The sequence below is a fragment of the Prenolepis imparis genome, unplaced genomic scaffold, assembly GCF_030444845.1.
Source record: "Prenolepis imparis isolate NDT839.2.m4 unplaced genomic scaffold, iyPreImpa1.0 SCAF_6, whole genome shotgun sequence".
Lineage (NCBI taxonomy): Eukaryota > Metazoa > Arthropoda > Insecta > Hymenoptera > Formicidae > Prenolepis > Prenolepis imparis.
The window spans coordinates 1,592,324-1,603,730 of record NW_028141164.1 but is presented as its reverse complement, the minus strand read 5'-3'; the positions used below and the strand labels follow the sequence as shown (position 1 = coordinate 1,603,730).

The 11,407-nt window shown below is 39.8% G+C and overlaps 1 protein-coding gene across 1 annotated transcript in view; it reads left to right on the top strand.

The window, feature by feature from the left end:
* Positions 1-11,407, top strand: part of LOC145937532 (uncharacterized) — a 59,317-nt gene that overhangs the window by 21,190 nt on the left and 26,720 nt on the right. The window lies entirely within an intron of this gene.

Below are 11,407 nucleotides of genomic sequence, written 5' to 3'. Positions count from 1 at the left end.
TTTGCCTTTTTTCCGTGCGCGTTTTACTTTCGATTAACATTAGCTTAAACTTCCGTACGCGGAATGACTTTATTTATGCGTATTTATAAAATTGTTTTAAAGTTTTTTACAGTTTTTTTATTATTGCTTTCGTTAGTTTTTAGTAGATTTTATTGTTATCATTTTTAAGAAAAATCGATGTAGAGAAAATTCATAGCAAAATATAGAAATAAAGCCTGAAATAATTTTTTCTTTTCCATAGAATTATATGCAAAGAGAAAAAGGGAAAAAGATATTCGTATTAAGAAATTAAGGAAATGTAGTAAGAGAAAAAGAGAGAGATTCTCTTTTATTGAAATTATAATATATTGCAAATATATCGAATAATCGCGGGTTAATGATATCATTATAATAACTTATGTCATATGCCGCGAAGTTAATAAGTATTTACGATTGATAATTAGCGTTCTCTTGCACCGTATACTGATAGAGTATATAGAGATCGTATATATACTTAATTGTTAAACGATAAAAAGAGATTCAGCCGTGCTATAAACACTCGTATGAGTCACATATAGGATTTATGAGAAACGATACGCATCGGTATTTTACAAAGTCGTAATTTGTGCGCAAAGTTTGATACGTAATTTTATTTTCTCTTTTAACACGCGGGGAGGATCGCACATACTTTTTACAACCGTATATAAAAATGTTACCAGAAGATTTATAACTCCGATATATTATCCCTGAATAAAATTATTCATCTTCTCGGGCGCGTATAAATTTTTAGATTGCCCCTGCAGTTTAAATCATTAAATCCTTCAAAAGCATTAAGCAAATTTACCTAATTAGGTCAATGCACAAAACGTGAATATGCGTTATTATCGAAGCACTTGCTTTGAACCCTTATTAGCTATGCATGTGTACGTATACGTGTGTGTTTGTGCGTAGGCAATAATAATTTATCATTGATGAATAATTTTTTTATAGGTTGCAACTACATAAAGAACATAAATAAAAGCGTAATTATATATATCATTAGTAATACACAGTTCAATTTTTCAATATTTATAATAAAATTGGAATAAATTCTTCTCAAGTGACTGTCTCTAGACTTTAATCGAAAAATAGTTTCAATTAGATAAAAGATATTTTATTTTCATCCAATTTGCCATCCATTTTTTTCAATTTGCACGAAAAAAATTATTTATTTAGATATGTCGCGAGGAAAAGATTAGCTCGAAATCTCTTACTTCTATATAATTGCTGATATAATTAGCCATGACCAATTATGGGAATCTTAAGGTAGTTTTTGTCCGGTCTGAATTTTATCTCACAAAAGAATTCAAAGAACCGCGAGAGTGCATTCAATACCAATCGGCGAAAATATAGGAAACCGAGAAAAAAGGCGGCGAAAAAGGGATCGAGGTCGGTTGACATGGGACAGAAATGTTCTAAAAAGTATCTCTCGATGTAAAGAAAGGCCGAAATAGTGGGGAAGAAGGAGGGAAAGAAATACGAGAACAAAGTCTGCGCATGGTGTATAAAAGACTGGTTGCGAGAAGCGCATCGTAAAAGAATGCAGTCGGCGAAATATTTTGCAAGTTCATAAAAGTTCAACCTGAGCTGTGTGTGTGCCTAATAATAGATATTATTGAGATAAAATTTTATTATATATAATGTATATAAAAAAAAATGTTCCTTTCTAATATATATATATATATATATATATATTTTTTTTTTTTATTAATATATAAAATATTCAGGATATAGAGGAACATGTAAAAAATAATTATATATTTTTTTATATCGCATGACTGGATGCTCTTACAATCACAATTTTAAGATCAATTTCAATATCTACATCATATCATATTTGAAAATTCAACGCTATCTTTTAATTTTTGTCGAATTGCCACCGACAGTTAATGCAACGATATTTCGGACACCCTATATATAGTGCACCTCGCATTCGCGTCCATCCGCTCCCCTTTCGTTCCACGACCATCCCTCCTCTCTCTTTCTCTTTCTCTACCGATGCTAACGTGGCCTCTCTCCTTCGAGTCCAACTTGCAGCGTCATGACGTCACGAACGTGTACGAGAAAACGAGAGAGCGACGCAACCGAAGCTCGACAAAGCCGGGTTACACGAGGAAGGAACGCGCGCGAGAGATGTCTGCGCAGCCGGCTGCAGCAGTGCCGGCTGGAGACACGTGAGAGCCATCCCTGTACGATCGCGACATGCATATTTTTTTTCCGCCCTCGCATCTCTTTTCACTGCAGCAAAGTATGTCAGATGAAAGTTGACGCATTTTTCTCTCACACTTCTCTCTTTTCCCGATTATTTATTTTCAACGCCACTATAAAGACGCTTGCTTTATATTTCCGTTTCGTTTCTCCATCTCGTATATATTCGAACTGCATATAAAGTGTTAATTAAAAATATAGTTTATGTATGTGTTTTTACCTCGATATTTATGTATTAAAATTTATTTACGGAATATTTCCACTGGCGGGAAGGAGGGGGATTCTTTGTAGACAAAGTATTACTTTCTTAAATAATATTAAAGGTATAATCTCCCTCTCTCACTCTCCCTTTACACATAAATTTAAAATTAATTAATTAATATAATTACGTTCATCGTTAGTTTATCAGTTTCCTATTGTCATTAATGAAATCTCTCTAAGCAAGTGCATACAAGTCTAGAGTGTAGACGCAAAGAAAAAGGGCCCGATTCCGTTCTGGATCCAGTCCTGAAAAGATGCCTGGCACTTCTTTTTGTTCCTCCCCTTTTTCTTTCCCTTCACTCTTCATCCCTCGTGCGTTTTCTCACTCTTCCTCCGTCATCGCATCTCCTTCTCTCTCTCTCTGCCTGTTTACAAACACGCGTAAACTCGGCCGAATATATGACATCACCGCGCAAGCTCGCGGCCGGAAGAAGGGCGACGACGACGACGACGACGACGATATAACGACGAAAGAGCCTGCTCTCGCGGCCGCTATCGATCTGCGAGAGAGCGACCCCGGATCCCGGTTCGTACTTTCATTTTCTCACATCTCGCGCAACTTTTGTACCCGGCAATGAACATGCGGACGCGCGCGTGACGCTTAAAATCCAGAGGCAAAAATATACTCCATCTTGCTTGCGCGGAAATATTCCGTATCTTCATCTCCTTTTGGAATTATTAAAAATTTATGCATGCATTAATCTTAGGATTCTTTACACGAAGGAACGTAATATAATACGAGGCTAAATAATATAAATATAATAGATGAATATTAATTAATTCTATCGCGTCAAGTTTGTCTTAATGTCAAGATGATGGTCGGACGGACCATTTACACGCGAATGGGTCGCAAATCAAGCCAACCCCGTATTACACGCTGACACGAATTCACGAATACCTGTTGTACATGTTAGGGTCCGCGGCGTTTTATAGACGTGTCGGCGTATATCAGGTTTCGTGATGTTCAAGTGTCAATCGCCGCGGGAAAATGAGCCGGCGAAAAGCGTGTCACGAGAGCGGGTTAAACGTACATACATACAAACATACATACGTACGTATACGCGATGGTGTTATTATCGTCACGCTCGTCATCGCGCTCGTCACGTACCGCGATCCGTGACTAGTAGAGAGTAGAGCACGCCGTGACGTCATCGTTATCAGCGGCCCGTTGAATTGGGTCGAACGTCCGGGCCCCCCGGTCCGTCGTCGTCGTCGATCCCCGGGGGCCGTGATCGGTCGATTTAAACTTTAAAGGATAGCACGCCCACACACGATACATAGATCGTGCGGACACGCCGGTCTCACATCAGCTCAGCACGAGCGGCCGTTTTACCGTCCTCACACAATGACCGGCCGTCGCCGGCGGCGTCGGTTTTCTCGTTCGGCAAATTCGAAAATTGCCGGCGCGAACTCTGCGCACGGCCTTTTGTGCCGCGACGTGTCTATTAACGAGATGACGGCTAAAGGGCGAATCGCACACCGACAGTCTGCGGGCTTGATTAATCCTAGTTAGCGATCCGCTGCTCTTCTCTTTATAGCCGCGACGTGGGCGGCGGAGACACTGCGCCTCTTGTATTATGTACTTGTCAAGCAACGAGAAAAATTAACTACCGTTTTGTTCTCCTTCTTCAAGAAAATTCTCGTGGCTGTAATGCTGTTTTGATGAATTGATGTGAATGTTTAATTATAAGTATATATTTTCAAGGATAATTGTCAAAAGTATGACAAGATCTAAATCTAAAATATATATTTTTTTTTTTTTTTCAAACATATCCTTACATCTAACTTCTTTTTTAATTTTAGACTCAAGATAAAATAATTATTCTCATTCTAACAATTATTCTTTATTCTAATTCAATAAAATATATATATATTTTTTTTTCTTTTAAATAATAATTCTCTTAAAGAAAAGAAAAAATTAAAAGATATTAGTTATTAAAAATTGAAAATTTTTATTGTGACTGTCCTCAAAAATAGTTGAATTTCTAGATTTCTTTGTCTAAAACTATTTGAACTATGCGAACTATTAGTAGATAAGAATCATGCTTTCGGAAAAAATCCTTTTTCTGAAACTCAGGTATACGTAAACGTCTGATATAGTAAAAGTGGTGACACGTCACAGTTATCTCTCTTTTAACATCCAATATCCACGAAGACAATGTCTAGTCTGTATGTCGGCCCATCTTTTAAAATTATAATAAAATTATACAAGAAAGCTGACAATCGTTTAAACTTCCTCATATTTAAAACATTACGCGATAAAGCAAAGTCCTAAATTTTGTAAGCGACACTTTTACTCTTTCTTACAGTTATTATTGAGAGCAAACAGTTAAAATGTTGTACGCATACGTATACCTGCACTCGTAAAAAACACAATTCAGACATTTAAAAATGTCACGATACAAATTTATGATTTTCGGGTTTTTAACTGACATCCTTTTCCTTTTTCTTTTCGTTCTTTATTTCGTCATTAAATCAACGCGTAAAAGCGACCTTTACTAAACAATAGTATTGTATTACGGGTTCTCTCTCTCTCTCTCTCTCTCTCTCTCTCTCTCTCTCTCTCTCTCTCTCTCTCTCTCTCTCTCTCTCTCTCTCTCTCTCCCTCCCTCCCCCTTTCTCTCTCTCCTCAAACAGTTAGGCTGCCGAACTCTCCACAGGAGACTTATTGTTAGCTAAAAAGAAGGATACGCACAAAAACTTGCGATTCAGGAAACGAATTTCTACAACACGAGAGAAAATGCTGTAAAGTAAAATAATGCAAAAACCTAGTGCATCGTTTGAAAGTTTCGTACGCGAGGGAGGGAGAGACATAGAAGCGCACAGGTGTGTCCGATGCACGCATGAATCCGTGATAGGCAGAGCTGCGGTAAAGAACCGCAGAGTAGCCGGAGGGAATCGACGACGGAGAGAGAGAGAGAGAGAAAAAGAGAGAGATGCTTCGTAGCGGTACGGTAGCCTCTATTTCGGAGCGGCCGTTAACTCTTACGGATTTCGCAAACGCACGAGCAGCCACCGAGCAGGGAACGAGTCGATGACGAACGAACGAATGAATGAGCGAGCGAACGAACGAAACGTGCGCGATATCCTTCGCCCGCTCGATCGTTACGCCAACCGATACGGGGCCAAGGACACGCTCGAAGGCCAATATTCGAAATGACACATCGTGAGGTCCACGATGGAGCGAGAGAGGGAGAGAGAGAGAGAGAGAGATGGAGAAACGCGAAAGTATAAGAATGCAAAAGAAAAAAATATAGAAAAGAGGAGGAGAAAAAAACGAGAGATTTCGTTCGCGGAAATCCAAATAACATTCTACGTGAAAAGGTACATGAACCCCTTCTTCCCCTCTCCCCGATAGAAATAACCTAACGCAACCTCGGGTCAATATCGCAACGGGGATCCTCGCGGGGCGACGTTCTCCGAGCGGTTAGTAGCTCCGCTTTACGTCGCCGCTTTTCCGCGACAAGGGTAGTAGCGGCCGCGCGCGGAGCGGATTGATTTTCTCCGCGCGGCGGCCGGTTCGCGCGCGCACTATGTGACGTGACAGAACGATATTATTCGTTCCCGGCTACACCCGCCGCCGCCGCCGCTTCACCGCGATCATCGGCTGCTGGCGTCGTTCTACGATTACGCGAGCGTAAAGCCCGATTCGGACGGAGAGGAGCGTGGACCTTCCGTATTCCCTTACGAGAATTGATACGCGAATCGACTCGGAGAACATCGCGATTGTATTTTGCTGTATCGCTCCTCGTTTGATTAAGGCTTTAATCGTAATATTTTCTTCCTTCGCCAATTGCCAATATATTGCATTTATAAATATAAATTAAGTTTTCTTAAATTTTTCTCCATAGTTCGGGCTTGAAAATAATATAGATCAGATCTGCCTTTCTACTTATTGTTAGAATCATATTTAACATTAAACTATAATATCTAATATGGATTAAAACATGTTCTAAATAAATGCGATTAATATATATACACATATACATCTCGGACTTTCAGATACTATTACTCTTAAGAAAATATCTTCGCTAAATTACTCATCTCTGACAGTAATTAAACGACGGATTTCCCGCGCTCGCGAAAGCGAAAATAACAGGAAAATCACGCCGACGCGATCTAAATAGCTCTAATCTTTACGTTACATTTATGTCGCGCTGTGCATCGAGCGTCGTACGCGACTCTCGAAAGTCTATCCGCGTGAAGTCACGTTCGTCATCGTGCACGCGTATACCCGCGTACGTGCGTGCATGAGCGCGTAACGAAAAGGAATGCTCAGCGGAAATCACAACGGTCCAGAAGAAGCCAGACATCCCGAATTTCCGGCGAAAGAGCCCTGGCTGGCGCGAGCGAGCCGACAACGTCGGCGCGACGTTGCCAGGTTGTGCGAGGGTGACGTCACGAGATATACTCTGGGGCGAGCACGTAAAGCGGCGACAAGCTGGCCGAAGCCCGACTTACGTTCGAGAAAGTACAACGATCCCTTTGTTACGAGACGGAATAAAGAAACCAGAATAATCCAACGCGATAAAGTTAATATGTGCGCGAAATAATCAATTTTTTAAAATTTTATTCTACCTTTTTCACAGCTTTATATTTACGTGAAAAATTAAAGACGTTTCTCTACTCTTATTTCAGATATATATCTTTATATGTAGGATACAAAAAAGTTACAGAGAGTTATATATATATATATCTTAGGAAAAATGTAATAAAATTGATTAAACTTTTTTGTGTGTATAGGTATACATACACTGAATCAATTTAATCAGTTTTAATACATGTTATCTTCCTTGCAAGATATATAAATAGGGTTATTTTGCCGTCTCTCTCTTTCTTTCTCTCGGTTAAATGATAATATAATTTTTATCAATTTATACGATTGAGAGCCTCGCTTAACGATAAAATGACAGCTATCTGATTTTTCTGCAAATAACGAGCAATTTTTTGAAATTTTATCGGTCATGCGATACGCGTTTCGCATCTTGCCATGTCGTGGTTTCCAGAACGATTTAAAGAGCTTAGTTGCAAATAACCGATATTTCTTACGTCACGAGCTGCAAATAATTGGCAGTGCTTTTTCAACGCGATTATGCCATCGTATCTTACCTTTCGTTGACTTATGAAATCAGAAGGGGGAAAGGGTTTGTCATTGAAACCTTAAGCTAACATTATGCCGTTTATCGAGGAACTTTACTACATCATCTTATCGCTGATACCAAAAGTTCCATTACGCATTAAAACAAATTGAAAACATATAAAGAAAAAAAAAAAAATAACGTTCGTCAATAAAACTTAATATTACGAGATATTTATATAATAAATCCAAAATATCTAGGAGCAATTTATATTTTTGCAATTAAACAAAAAAAAATGTTCGACGTCCCCTGGATTAAAATTCTGCGCGATCGGTATTTCCGGAAAGAAAAGCGCCGAGCGAATATTACGTAATTGTCACGTCGATACCGGATGCGCTGCATCGCGAATTCAAGGTGTCGAATCGATTCCCGCCGACGAGGCGGGAAATTCTCGCCACGTCTGATTCTCGCGTAAGCGAGAATCGATCGAACGAGGGCGACACGCGATCCGCGTCCGCGGTTCTTCGCGTATATAGATTTGCCTTTCATTCTCATTTATCGGCGAAAAATCTTCCGTTCGGATCAAAGGCGGAGATGACGACGGCGCAGTGAGATACAAATGAGGTAACGGAGCTTTTGTGTTCGAGAATAGGAGAGCGGATCTTTAAATAAAGTAATCGACGTTATATGTCACGTCAGATGTCGTGTAGCACTGATTTTTCTCCATTAAATACGTCTCGATAAAATTGAGGGAATGTTACTTTCATTGTCTTGTTTATGTATATTTAATTGATGTTTCTGAATGTTTGACGCGGCAAAGCGTTTATTTCTGCCTTTTTTTTTTATCGTTCGTAGACGCGTGATGTTTCATTCACAACTCTCGGATACTATTTGATAATTACGAAAGAATCATTCTCTCTGTCATATCGTGAATATCTGAAACGTCAATCAATTTTTTACGTTAAAGCGATATATCGATATATATATAGCGATATATCGATATATATATATCGCGTCGCGCGCAAAACTGCGCGGATACGAATATGAAGAGTCCAAGATTTTAAAGATTTGCCCTTTCCGAGAGGCAAAATCCGGCGCGTCGATTCATTCCCGTTTTGTCGCGCAATAAAATTAGAAGCCAGACGGCTTCTTCGATTTACAGCTGCGCTTGTCGAAGCCGGCCCTGCAGTGATTCTCATGCGCGTCTACCGGCCGTCTCGGTCGGCCGGAAATTATTTTGCAATGCAACGCTATAATTGCCCCATCGGCCGACCTTGCAAAAAATGATAAATAATCAATCGCACGACGCAGGAAAAGTTCGTCGTCGTAATAGATTGCGCGATGCGACGCAACGCGGGACTGAATTTCCACGAGGCTTTTGCGTCGCGCATCAACCGATATGTCCTTCTTTAACCGCAAAAAGTGCGAGCAAAAAAGATTACTTTAGATAAAGATACTCAATATGTATCGAAATATGAAATTGTGCGCAGAGAGCTCATACTATTTTAAACACGTATAGATACATATTTTTAATGATAAAATTATTAAATATTATTAATTAATTAATTATTAATTATTCATATATAGAATTAAGAAATTAATTTATTATTAATTAATTATATTTTCAAATAATCAAGAGTAACAAAATTTGGTAACCAACAAGATCTTTATCCTGAATTTTATTTAATTAATGATGACGAGAAGATGAAACAGAATACGTGTGTGTGTGTGTGTCTTTATATGATTCACGATGAGTTTTTTTTTTAAATCCGGGTGCGAAAGCATTCGACTGCTTTATGTACGTCAGAAAGCACTGATAATACTTATATTGGGTCGCCGCTGGTTTTATTGCGCCGTATTCCTTCCTCGCGAAGGAGCGGCCGGTCGGTCAATCGGTGAACTATCTTCGTTATCTCGTCGCCGGGGTGTGTATTCTTGGTCTCTCGACTCGATAAATAATGTGTTTGGCGCATTCGTCCCCCCTGCACACACCGTGTAATATACAGACGGCACGTGGCCGAGTTATCCAGAGAGGTCAGGCCAAATTTACCAATCGCTCCGGCGTCTGTCCGATTTATATACTCATCGGCGCGTGTTTGCGTGACAGCTCCGATTTCGTGTCTTCTTCGGCTTGTCTATCGTTATCGGTCTTCCGAAAGATGGTACCCGGATTACGAGTCACGATAAACGGCCTTCGAGACTCGGTCGTGATACGATGCGTTATTTATTATGCGTTATTATTTATTTAGCGCGGAGAGATTATTCCGGTTTTTCTAAGAATTTATTAGATTTATCTCTTATATAATTCAATATATCTGCTATAGCTCCACGCAAGTGTATCTTAAAGACGCGATAACAGTTTCCTCCGACACACCTTTAGCGAAAGAGAGAAAAAAATATATATATTATATTATTATTTCACGTAAGAGATAATCGATTTTCGCGAATGATTCTAAAAGAGAGACGCACGCGAGAGGCAGATGAGACTAGAAACCAAGCAAGAAACGTTCGTTTTCCCGGATCTGAGCATAGATGACGACGACGACGAATGAGCCAATTGATAAGCCGATTCGTCTAATTATACTCTCTCCTTGTCCCCGCTACGGTCGAAGCGAAGATGTTCCTTCCTCGCTCGAAGACGAAGAGGAGAGTTCACGTTACGATCTCGTGCTGTACACTATGATGTCAGACTGATGTCATTCGCGGGACGGTTGCTGCGGCGCAGCAGCTTCGCGAGAAACGTGCACATGCTGCACATGACACACGAGCCGCGACAATGTTCGCCAAATTGCACACGTGACGTCACCGTATTAATGTTACGTTTGTTTTCATTTTTTTCTTTTTTTTCTCTCTTTCACTCGTATATACATACACGCAACACCGAAGGCGCCGACATAACGATCAACGTAATCGACGATTGCCGCAATCCTTCGTCGTTAGCGAACATTCAACGGCGGGGTTATTAACGAGAGTATAATGATTCGAGATATGATGTAAACGCTCGCGTGTGTTATCAATGTTATGTAAATAACCGAGACGTAAACAAATCTCTCCCAATCGCCGCTCGCTTCGGCTCTGGAAACGGTTTATTTCAGCGTCCGATATAGATATTTCTCGCGGTTTTTAACGTAGCAACGTATTACGAAATATTACGGGTTATATAAATTATTATCAGACCTCAGTCAGACGAGATATCGCGTCATATCATTGACAACGCAGAAGCGCGCATTTGGAAGGAAAGTGATAGCTGGATTTCGGAATTTTTTTTTTTTCTTTTCGTATCGATGCGATAAGTGGTGCGTGTTGGGTTCATGCGTCATGTTTCTATAATTAGGTCCTGATGTTATATATAAATGAATTATTGATGCTGTAGTAATTATTGTGAATTGCTTCGTAATGCAGTTTGACACGTAGCTAGTGTCAGAAATGCTCGTACGTATATAGTAATTCTCTTTAAACCGAACTGTTCAAACTGAAAGGTTGACATAGCGCTTAGCGTATATGTCGTTTCGTCTCGATAACGCTGGCGATAATACATACATTCATGCATCTACACCCCGGTGCGCCTATCGACCGGAATCGCTCCGGTGTTATCGCTAAGAAAAACCGATCAAATAACGCGCCATTCGCGCGCTGCCGACTCAGCGGGTTCTACGATAATAATGATCATTGTTTATGCCACATAAGAGATTAGAGCGGAAGGAAACGGATAGACACGCGTCGAGTTTTTCTAAATTTGACGTAATGAAACGTCAAGCGATGATGCAGACGTTTCTTTAAATTTGGGAGACAAAAATGTATTTTTTTTTAACTTAAATTTCTCTCGTGAATCAAAATCTCTA